The 12,741-nt window shown below is 34.4% G+C and overlaps 1 pseudogene; it reads left to right on the top strand.

Annotated features, from left to right (window-relative positions):
* The first annotated feature begins 12,151 nt into the window (after positions 1-12,151).
* On the top strand, positions 12,152-12,248 carry LOC138811473 (U6 spliceosomal RNA; annotated as a pseudogene).
* The last annotated feature ends 493 nt before the right edge of the window (positions 12,249-12,741 follow it).

Here is a 12,741-nt window from a genome sequence, read left to right as displayed (position 1 = left end):
GAGGAAAAAAAAAACGCTGAAGAATAATTCCCAAGCACCGAGTTTCAGCCCCAGGACTGCCAAAACAACAGCAACAACATCAATGAACATTTAGTTAGTAAATGCGAAATAAAGAACCCATACTTGGAATATATAATTGCTCCTTCCATACTGATACCTGACAATAGTTCCTAATACATGTACTTTACCTATGTAAGGATACTGTGTTGAAAAAAATGTTTTGTTCATTGGGTCACAGCAATTAATGCTAGGAATGTGCTTAGATGTCAGGTGAAGATTAATTCTGGAAATTCAAATATTCCAGGCTTTTGAGTGGGGTCACTGCTAATCACAATGAGAAGGATAGTGTAAGTGAGATTCAGAAACTATTTTGGCCAGTCATCTTACAAAACAGGCAGAGGCTAATTAACAGTTGTGACAGAAGAGAAGGAATAACGCCAGATGGAAAGAATAAATGATAGTAACTAAGGTATAGCAGAAACCGTTCTAGGGAACCATTTTTGCTTATTAAAGAACTAGTTATCAACTAGGCTTATTCCTCATTGCCTTCGGCATTCAAAATCTCCTAGACTAGTTCTTAATCTCTTTGTGATGAATGTATCTCCTTCTATGCTGATCTTTCATACCTGATCTCCTTTGCTTTCTAAAAATCTGTATTGCTGTATTTATCTATGAACATTTCCTAATACTAAATACACCTACAAAGATGAAAGAGGATGCTAATATAAGAGTCCCATAGCTCATGAGTCATTTATGTAACAAAATGGAAAAGGAGGACATATTTATTGCTACCTTAATTATTCTGGAAAGCTGCAATGTCACATCATATGGTTCATATTTCCATTCTTTGTCTACATAGTGACATTAAGTTCACATAAATGCAAATATGAGTGGGGTGCTGGTGGCTCATGCCTGTAATCCTAGCTACTCAGGATGTTGAGTCCAGAGGATTGTGGTTAAAAGCCAGCCTGGTCAGGAAAGTCCATGAAACCCTTATCTTCAATTAACCCCAGAAACCCAGAAGTTGTGCTGTAGCTAAATGGTAGAGTGCTCAAGTTGTGCTGAAGAGCTGAGAGACAGTGCCCAGGATTAAGTTTCAATCCCCACAACCAACAAAAAAGTGCAAATATAGGTTTAAGTTTCCCCCAAAGGAATGATTAAATCAATAGTAATCTTCCCAAATGATTTAGTAGTGCACCTACTTTTACTGAGTTATTTGTTATGGCTTCTTTGCTAAACATATTCTCTTCTTTAAAAATTGTCAAATATTAGCTTTATAATAAACTTCATCTAATATTTCTAGGTTCAAAAGAGAAGTCCATAGAGTTGATGTCACTTAGCTTTCTTACTGTCTTAGTTCAAAGCCAACCCAGGCAAGAGAGTCTGTCAAACACTTATCTGTAATTAAACACCAAAAAAGCCAGAAGTGGAGTTTTGGCTCAAGCAGTGGAGTACTAGGTTTGGGCCAGGTAGGAAAGAAAGACAACTGTTCAGGAACAGGGGCCAGTCTCTAAGTTCAAGCCCCAGAACCAGCACAAACTAAACAAACAAGCAAATAAAACAAAACCTGGGTATTTCTTTGGGACTCTCCTTAAAATAGTGGTGGTCTGAGAAGAGGCTGCTTTTGCTGATCATACTCACTGGATCCTGATTTTTGGGAATTGTTATTGCTATGGAAAACTCAAGACCAGACTAAATGAATTGAAAACTGATTCCTGCAACAAGAGAATCATCTCAGGAGTGAAACATCCATCCATAAGACACTTTAAAACCTCCATGTCTTTGCTTCTTTGCAGTAGAACACTTTTAAAGTTATTTCCTTTTGTTCTATGCCTGCCTTCAAATGGCATATTGTTTCCTTTTGCAAAACTCTCAACCAGAAGTTTACAGACAAGTTTTATATGATTAAAGGACACACTCAAAAAAGTCAGGGACAGAGTTTCCTTCCAGCCTTGGATTCTTTTCTTGTACAGTACAAAGGAATGCAATAGTTAACTTGAACTTTGTCATTTCTCTATGTTAAATTCCTCTCCTGGGATCAGTTTCCACATCCAGTAGCAGTTTCTTCCACTTACTTCCAGTAACAATTTATGGTGCTGCTCCAGAAAAAAATGAATGTTTTCTGGCTTCATTGAAATAGCACAAAGACACTTTTGGACATGAGGTAACACGTGTTTCAGAGACCACTTAGTAAAGACAAATGCAATTTAAATTGCTTATAAATACATTATCCATGAGAATATTTTGTTCAAACTTCTCATGTGCTCTGTAAATTAAGGTGAATTTTAAATGGTAAGAAGGTTCTCAGATAATTTTTTGTGAGTCTCTATGCTGTGCATTAATTTCCCAACTGTACATGAGTTAACCGTAAAAGAAACAATAGCAATTATAGGAGAAAAAGTTCTGTGTTTATGTATAAGTGTTCAATACAATATACAAGACTCTACAAATAAAAAATTGAAACAATAAAGCCAAGTCCCATATGTAGATTTATGGGAGTGATATAGAGAAAGCATTACCCCTAAGTGGAACATGAAGCATGAGGCCACTCCGTTTCTAAATCACGCTTGCTAATCATGTAAATGTGCAAAAAGGAGAATGGAAGAATGATTCTTTTTCCAATGCAAGACACATATGGGAGAACAGACTTAACTGGAAAAAAAGAGTCTATCTTGAGGGAACAGGAATTATACTAGCAATGAACCTGGTGGCTAAGATCACATTTCTTGTTCTTTCCTTTTCTTATATTCCTTTTTATTGTTGTTGTTTTTCGTGGCACTTGGAATATGGGACAGGGCGCTGTCCCTCTGAAACGCAGCTCAAGGCTAGTGCTCTTCCACTTGAGCTGCAGTGCCGCTTCCAGTTTTCTGGTAATTATTGGAGAAAAAGAGTCTCCAGGACTTTCCTACCCGTGCTGACTTTAAAACCCAATCCTCAGATCTCACAAAAACTTGGTTTATGATCACATTGCTAACAGTGTACACCCAGGATATGTAATGTATATGTTCATCTAACTTTATATGAATTCTTGAGTTAAAAATCTGGGCTACAATTAGACTTTACACTCACAAAAGTGTTTGAAGTTTAAAAGTTGATACTCCTAGAAAAATAAAACCTAAGAATGTAAAGGAGTCTGGGAGGTTCAATTTGCATTTAGCTTGGACAGTATAGGCTTTGAAACACTACCTATAATTAACCAGCCAAAGCTGGGATACCAGTCACGAGCAAGATTGCTGAATTACAGCTTTAAGTTTTTGCATACATACATACATACAAACATACACATACACACAGAGGCACTTATAGGTGCACACAAAAATACATAAATGAAACAACTCTCAGAATATGTAGAAAAGTTAGAAAACAATAGAAAATTGGTCCTTAGTAAGACTAGAATCAAGTGATAATTTTTAATATTAGAAAGCCCTCAAGTGAACTTTCCCCCAGAAGTTGAGAATATTACATAGGTTGGGACCAGAGATAGTAAGAGAGTCAAGCAATCATTCTTAACGGGATAGGATACATAGTGGAATGAATCAGGGAAGCCTGCAGGTGCATCCAAAAATGTTCATATCCTGTGTCAAATGTTAAAACACCTTTGAAAATAGTACATAAACAGTCTGAGCAGTCAGTCTAGTGGATTAAATCATAGGAGAAGTTCAGAATTTCTAGTCTGTTTCTAGAATAAATAAACAAACTATGGCAGGGCAATGTGATACAAGCCTGGAATTCTAGCACTCAGACAAGAGATAAGAGAGTGGAATTACATAATGATACCTTCCCTGGACCAGATAGAATAATTTTGTCTCAGTAAAACTAACCAAACAACAAGAAAGGAATACACAGTTGGAAGTTTGGCCTAATTTTGTCATTATGTTTTGAGAAGTCAAGTTTCCTATTGAATGCACCTCATATATATCCTCACTTGTGTTTTAAATGCTCTCATCATTACAGAACATTCGTAGATGCAAAAGAGCTCATGTTTCCCATCCCACATTCTGTTGGATTCCAAATAAATGTTGAAGGATTACAAAAGCTTAAGACTGGAGAAATAGCAAAGTTCGTCTAATGTAGGATTTTGTAGACCTTGTTAAATTAGAATTTAGATTTAAAATATAGTTTTTGGATTTGTTTGTAATTTCATATTCTATAGGATACTACAAAATTCTTTCAAAGTAGAGGGATTAATTGAAAAATTCACAAATAATTCTGGCATTCTATTTGCCTAGATATTCTTTCACGACAGTTATAATTAGAACATAGTTAATAGATAATTTGCAGAGTTCATGTATACCATGTTAATATGAATAATCTAGACAGAGTTGCCAAAAATGGATGACATTAATTTATACATTTAGAAAAACCAATTTTTCAAGGTTTGGTTTAATATGGTATGAAGAGAGTAATTGTGTGACATCTTCTTTCTTCTACGTATATGTACCACAGGAAGCCATTTCCTTATTTACGTGCCTCTGTATACATAGAGAAAAATGCTAGGTTTGGGGTTTTTTTCAGTTTTTTTTTTATTGATTCATCGTAGAACTTGAACTCTTGGCATGGACAGGGTCTCTGATCCTGTTTATGCTCAAGGCTCAAGCCCTACCACTTCAACCTCAGTGCCACTTGAGTCTGGATTTTGCAGAGAAGTTTTTTGGAGATAAGATTCTAAGAAAACTTCATGCCTGGGTGGGCTTTGAATCATAATTTTCCTATCTTAGCATACTGAATATCTATGATATTTAAAAAAGTCTAAATATAAATAATATTTGCAAGTGTTCTGATCTCAAGATTACCAGTGGAGGAAAAATGATGCAGCTCAGTTTATTGTGGTGTTCTTTTCAGAACAAGGAGGGTGTCACATTAGCAGAGGTGTAGTATTTTTTCAAAATAGAGATAAGGTATTCATAATGTGAATTAAGGAATTTTAAGGTGTCCCTTATAAGTTGGAAACTGTTGGGCTAGGATGACTTTATGGCATAAATCGTGGGATTGATGGTCATAGACATAATAGCTTACTCTTATAAACAATTGCTTACTCTTGAAGAATTAATTATTACACATGCTTCACAGTTTTATCCTCTACAAGAATGTGGCTATTTTTCTGTTTACTTCTCAATCTGGACACCCCATTGGAAACTGCATCTATTGCAGAATTAATTAACATGCAAACAGGTACTGTTTTGAATCTCTTAGGAATGTTGAGAATTTAAAAATGAGTAGTTGTTAGTCATAGGAATTTTGAAGAACACATATATTCTGTCCTCTTTAAAAACTTACTTACTTTTAAAATTATGGGTTTCCATAGTATTAAACTGGGTCCCGTCGTGGGGCCTGAACTCTGGGCCTGGACGCTGTCCCTCAGCTCTTCAGCTCAAGGCTAGCGCTCTACCACTTGAGCTTCTGGCTTTTTTCTTTTTGCTTATGTGGTGCTGAGAAATCGAACCCAGGGCCTCAGGCATGCAAGGCAAGCGCTCTACCACTGAGCCATCTTCCCAGACCCTGTTTTCTGTTTTAGAATGAGAAAGTACTAAATTTATTCTTTTTTGAAAAATTTGGCAAGTATATTGTGAAAATAGTGTCTAGTTGGATAACATTCAAGTTGATGAACCTCTGATAAATAAGGGGTAATTATCTCAAATTAGAAGCCAAATATTATTGATTTTTAAAATGTTACTACATAAAGAATAATATTTACTGTGTCAATACAGTAAAATTACATTTTACACAGCTTATTTTTTCAATTTTATTACCAAATTGATGTACAGTGACTTTACACTAATTGTAAGGTAGTGAATAAAAGTCATTTCAAACTTGTTATCCCTCCCTCATTTTTCTCACAGTTGTCCTTCACCCCTTCACCCCTCACAAGTTGTAAAGTACATTTCCAACATATTGTCTTGTGAGTATTGCTATTGCATTGGTTTGCCTTTTGTCCTTTGTCTCACCATTGTCTCACCATACAGCAGGGATAAACCATAGGGGAAAACCCCAAAGAAAACAGAAATCACATAGTTCATCAAAAACAACAACCACAAATGAAAAAGAAATCTGGTTCCATATCTTGGAATTCATTTTGCTTAGCATCAGCTAATATGGTTACATATATGCATAACAAAGCCACTGGAAAATAATAGCTGCATGGATACTATATCATGAAAACAACATGTTAACATTTTGATGGTAAAGGTGGAATTAGGATTGGTGTATTTGCGGTTCTGATAAATGATTTTCAACAGATTTAAATTTATGACAGGTAAAATTGAATAGTTCAAAATTTTTAATAACTTAGCCTATTAAGAAAATTTAAAATTGCCTGGAAGAATAGGCTCTCATGCAAAGAAATCCAAGGAGACTTAGTAGAGATGGAGCAATATGGATGAAGATGGCTCTTTTTCAAACTAAACAAACAAACCTCAGAAACCTTGCTGTAAATCCTGTAGGTTCCCTTGGAATTGTCCTTACCCAGGAACTATATTCTCACTGTTTGAAAGAAGGTTGTATTGGAATTTAAATTAAAAGTTCTTTAAGGGCTGGGATGTAGCTCAGTGGCAAAGCGCTTGCCTAGCAAGTGCAACGTCCTGGGTTCGATCCCCAGTACCAAAAAGAAAAGACAAAAAAAAAATACAGTTAAAAAAAACCCAAACAAAAAAAAAGTTCTTTAAAAAATAAGGCATCAAAATTTGTGAATGTACCTTCAATTACCAAATACTAATTCTCTGAAAAAGATAATTTGAGTCAAAATATTTAGGGAGAAAGTGCCCTCCACAATGAAAGAAGGTGTCACTTTCCACAATGTCTTTGGACGTGAAGCAGTGAAGCACAGAAAAAAATTTGATTGGATACTTCAATGATTTCACATTTCTAAGTGGCTCACAAAAATAATATTCTTATTAATATGAGGTAGTCTAGACTTCTTTTATTACATATGCCAAAAAGTTCAGAAAAGAATTGAGCAAATGGAAAAATTAATAATAAAATTTTTCTTAGAAGCCTTAGCTAAGCGTATTGACTTCAGCAGTGAAGGGAGGCCAAAACTTTTTGATGTAAATTGTGTTAGTATTTTTACTCCCTAAAGTGATTTTACAGAGCCCATTTGGCTCACTACAATGCAGAACTGATTGAATGAAGACATGAAAATACATTCCACATCCAAATGAGGCAACTTGAAGAGTTTTAAAAGAGAAATAATGAAGATGTAGCAGTGGTGGAGCCCGTATGGTCCTTCAGCTTCACTAGACTGGAAGCCAAGAAGCTGTGATTAATTGGAACTCTGGCAAGAGCTAAGAGTAGGACATAGAAGTAGGACATAGAAGCATTTTCCTTTTGTAACAGACACTTTCTTCCAAGGTATGGGTGATTTAACTCTATTCTCCTCCATACATCTTGGTGAACAAATGCAAGACCAAGAGAAAAATAACCTATTAAAATAATTTTGCATAGAATAACTTCACTGTTCCTGATATGGTATCGAAGGAGAATCTTAAGAGAGAAGATTAAAAAGTGCAGTATTTTTTGGTTTCCTCTAAGCATCTTCTTAGCAAAAATATATCTTTGATGTTAGACAATTCTGATTGAACCAACAAGTGATGGAGTACTTATTTTTGTGGGCACTTTAGACACAAGAAGTCTTTCAAGGTAAAAGAAAAAAAAAATATAGCCAAATATTTGTGATCACAGCATCTTGGACTGTTTTCTGCAGACAAAGTTTTACATTAGATTTCTCCTTATTAACATAGATGTTGTTTCATGGCAACCAAATACAAGAGGGAAGTTTTATGGACTCGCTTGGCCAATTAAACAGCATGAAAGAAGAAAATGGCAAATAATATTTAATGAAATTACTTTGACCAATCACTTTGCCAGAAGAAAGAAGGAAAAATATAATTCAAAATCAATTGTCTTAAAAGTATGAAGGAAGAGTATTGAAGAGAGATTAGAGAAAATATAGAGGATCGTTTTCTCTCCAGTGGAGTAATGCGTTCTTGATCTTGTTTCTTCCATTCTACCTCACAAGCTACCAAGTGTTTCTCAGGACTGGATTATCCAGTTCAGACAGAAATCTCTTAGAAGTAAGATACTGTATGCAGCAGGTGATTTATAACCTTAGACAATCTATTTAATTCTGTTGAAAATTCTCCCCTATCCCAAACTTCCCTCTTTGAACAGCTTTGTTTGCTTTTCCCAAGACTGCCTTTCATTAACTGATTAAAATTTTGAGTGGTCATATTCATACTCTCTAGAGATTGCTGTTTGGTTGTGATTTTTGTGTGTTTTTGTTTCTAGATGTGTTTTTAACTGAATTTTAAAAGTTTGTGCAATTGTGTTACAATTAAATATATCCATCTAATTGTCCAATGCTCCTAGATCAGAGTCACTCCTTCTATCATTCTCAACCAACCCTTTCTCCAAGATTTATTTCCAATTTACCACTTCCTTCATCATATGTGTACATTCAGGATTCTAGCTGTATTTGTTCCTTGTTCATTTTTCATTCATTCTATGTCTTTACTATAATTCCTCTTTGGTTTCAACTTCTGATAGTCATTCTGTTAAACTGTCTATTAATACTTTGAAAGGTTTATATACATTCCATGGAGTTTCAATCCTGCATATTCTTGAAATGATGTCAGATTATATCTCCATAATTCATTCATCTGCAGCAACAATTTGCAAGACTGGAGACGGGAAGCACCTAAACATGATTTTTTTCTCAACCGTTTGAAAGATTAATCTTTAGTCAAAAAGAAAGTTAAAAAATGGCTTAGAATGTATTTCTAACTATGCATTTTTATAAATGGCTTTGTAAAATCGTGTGATTCTTTTATTTTACATGGAATAATGTTTTCTACTACCTATAAGTTTTGGAAAAAGAAGAACATTATAATTTATTCCTAGATAGGAATATGATAGAAATAGAAGACAGATATTATGTTTGTCATATCTCTGATTAGTACCCATATTCAAGACTTAAAGTCATATTTCTTACTATATTAGACAGAGGGAAAACATAAAATAACATATGATGAGGCAACTATTTGTGATTGTTTAAAATGTACCTTATAAAATGATGAAATTTATTAGCTAAGGTTTGGGTTTGAAATTTAGGAGGCTGACATATTAAACACATTTCTGAAAGGCCCATACTGAAAACCACAAATTGTGGGTGGTACTATTTCTACACTTTATTGAATGGTTGAACATGTTTGGCATTAGTGCTGTGTAAATAATTCAACTCTATTGTAACTTGCTCCCTACACTTGAAAAACTTGTAATGTCACTAAGTATCATTAACTTGTCAAATGTTATTTTGGCGAAAGTGATTTTTTTAAATTTAATTTTATTTTATTTATGAACATACTGTACAGAGGGGTTACAATTACATGGGCAGGATAATGCGTACATTTCTTACCAAGCATTGCAGCCTCCTCCTTTGGTTTACCCTTCACATCCCTTCCCAGCCTCCCCCCTCCCCCCCAATCCCAATCCTTCTCCTTTCCCCCCCTCACTCCCCCCCCGCACGGATTTTTTAAACCTCGTTGTGGACATGACAACTTGTACTTCTCATTGTTGCAAGAGGTCCACCTGTATCCTTAAACACTGGTTTTTCCCCATCTCCTCCACAAGTTATACTGACACCAAATATAGTGAAAGCAGGGATTATACTGTGGGGGAGGGACATACAAAGCAACAAAGAGATAATCTTATAAATGCGTTAGAAACACATGCATGAAAGAAAAAAACATTAAAATACATATCTAAGGGTTCATTTTACTGACCTCACATTATCTGACCTTTTCCGCTTGAGTCATACATATACTAGACATTGCAAATAAGGGAAACAATGAGACCTATGTTTCTTTTGGCCTGGCTTCCTTCACTTAATATAATTTTTCCAAGTTTTTCCATTTCCTAACAAATGGGGCAATGTCATTCTTTCTGATGGAGGCATAGAATTCCATTGTGTATATATACCACATTTTCTTGATCCATTCATCTACTGAGGGACATCTGGGTCGGTTCCATATCTTAGCTATGGAAATAATGCTGCAATCAACATAGTTGTGCTGGTAGCTATAGTGTGGTCTTGTTTGTAAACATTTGGGTAAATGCCCAAAAGTGGGATTGCTGGGTCATAGGGGAGATCTATGTGAAGTCTTTTAAGGAACCTCCATACTGCTTTCCAAAGTGGTTAAACAAGTTTACATTCCCACGAACAATGAAGTAAGGGCGAAAGTGATTTTTTAAAGTTTATTTAAATGTAGATTATCATTGGTTTGAGAGTGACATTTTTATACCACAGAACCATGTTGTACTGAAGTCCCAGTGTTTTGAAGCACTCCTTAGTGCTTCAAATGTTTTTCTGAATTACATTTGACCTCTAAGTCAAGTTTTCAGGCTTTGGTAGACCAATTATAGATCTATCCTTCTAGGTACTATTTTTTGGCCCACTTATGTTGGAATAAAATCTTTCGTTAATCATAGGTGAGGGGTATTAAAAATAATCTTATGACAATTTGTGAACTTGTTCACTCATATGGGCTGGTCATCTGTAAGTTGAATGTTTGAATTACAGTACTTTCTCTCAAATTTTTTGATCTCATCCTTCATTTTAAGTTGCCTTGCATTTCACAATTGCTTACTGCTAATTCCTGCATCTCAAGGAATTGGGGCCCTGAAATATAGGAAATGCGAAATTGAGATGGGTCTTCAATTACTTTGTGTTGATATATTGCATGGGCCTTGGTGAAAAGTCTTGCCCCTGTTATCTGATGATGCAGGTAAATGGGCCTTGAGATCCTAGGACCCATGGGTACTGCAGAAGAATAATATTTTTTAGACATCTTAGCAAAATTTGGGCATAATCAGTAAGAATGCTTCAGAAATATGGACAAAAGCAGTTTGGGACAAGCAAGTTAAAACAATAAACAGAGCAGCAGAGTAAAATCCATTACAGATTAGAGGAAAACATTGTTTTTTTTATCATGTGGATTCAGAAGACCAAGAAGAGTTATAATGTATCACAAGTTTATACTAAAAAGATTGCATTGATACGTTTTCTAGTCTAATACATATTTGAAACCTAAATATTTATATTCCAATTCTGTTTATTGGAGTAAATAAATATCAATTTATTTGTCAAATTATCAACTAATTCTAGTAAGTTTCATTGTGTGAAATATAAAATCAGCACATATAACTATATATAATATGATTAAAAGACACACGTTTTGTATTGTTCTGTTGTAGTTACTGTATCAAAGGCAACTCTGTTTTAAAGTATGATTCCATTATCTCTACTTCAGTGTTTGATAGAGTTAGATCTAAAGCTTTATCATTTGTAGATTTACAGCATGGTGGCAAGAGGAAACACTGTGATTAAAACATTATCAATTTAATGCCTAATAATGAGGAGAAACATATGCACTTCTCCTGCAACTATGAAAATATTTGGTGATAAAAAGGCAGTAGTGTAAGTTCCTGCCAGGAACTTACAGACAGGCCAGGACATTAAGTAATCATGCGTACGAACAATTTTTTCACTTCTTGGCTTTAGCTACTTTTAAATGGAAGGTATAATAAACAATTATATTTTGATAAAATACCTTCTCGTCTGAACAGTTCTGTTTGAACTGTTCATCTCTCTATGATCCCTTGTAACCAAGATTAGTTTTGTTCTAGTAAGAAAATCTTTGCTGTCAGGGTAAGGTATTCTGGTTGTTCTGTTCCCACATGGAAGAAGGGTAAAGGCTCAGGTAGACATTTGTTCCAGTAACACCTCATTTGGGAAAATGTCAGCTGAAGAAGTTTAGAAGTAGCTCTTAAGCAACGCTTAGTTTGAATCCATTAGGTCCACAAAGCTGGATAAATAAATACTTGAAAAAGCCATCACCTTTGGACCTAATTATAAGTAATAGAGAGTATGATCAAATTCCAAATAAAAAGACTTAAGATATTCATTGGCAAAAAACAGTTTGCAAATGTGAGCAATCGACTGATCAATATAATTTTTTCCAATATTCACAGAATTTTAGGGAAATAAGATCGATAGCATTGTTAGGAACAATAAGGTTTCCTTGTTACAAGTAGGCACCCATAGATATAAGCCTGTATAAGGATTGCAGCATTAACTATTAAATTTAGAGGATACTACATGCTTCAGCAGCACGTATACTCAAACTACAATACAGAGATTAACATGGCACTTGCACAAGGATAATATGAAAATTTGAGAAGTATTCCATATTTTTCATTCTTCAGATGCAAGAAATGAAAAAAAGTGATTAAAAAGTTGATTACAAAATTACAAGTTTAACAATACACGTAATTCATATAATTAAAATTAGTTTGACATCAGTGTATTAAATCACCTCAGAAAGGCGTTTACATAGCATAAACTTTACAAAACTTTTCAGATTAGACAACATTGTCATTTTATCCCAAAGAAAAATAATATTAAGACCTAGAAAAAAAGGAATCAAACTGTTTCTATATGGAATACAATCGGAAAGGACACATTAATGAACTTATATATTATAAAATAATATAGAATTCAATGTATATCAAGGAAAAAATAAATTATGAACATTATGCAAACATAGAATATAGAATATTTTAAAATATACTTTTTCAGACAAGCACCAGAAATATTTTAGTTTCTGTACTACTCATTTCAACAGGTAAATTAAAATTATTTCTTATTAAAAAATCACAAACTCTAAAGAAATTATTATACATGTTTAC

This window comes from Dipodomys merriami, unplaced genomic scaffold, assembly GCF_024711535.1.
Source record: "Dipodomys merriami isolate MVZ:Mamm:240054 unplaced genomic scaffold, mDipMer1.0.p SCAF_53, whole genome shotgun sequence".
Taxonomy (NCBI): Eukaryota; Metazoa; Chordata; class Mammalia; order Rodentia; family Heteromyidae; genus Dipodomys; species Dipodomys merriami.
The sequence above is the reverse complement of the archived record's forward strand: the minus strand, read 5'-3'. Positions and strand labels throughout refer to the sequence as shown.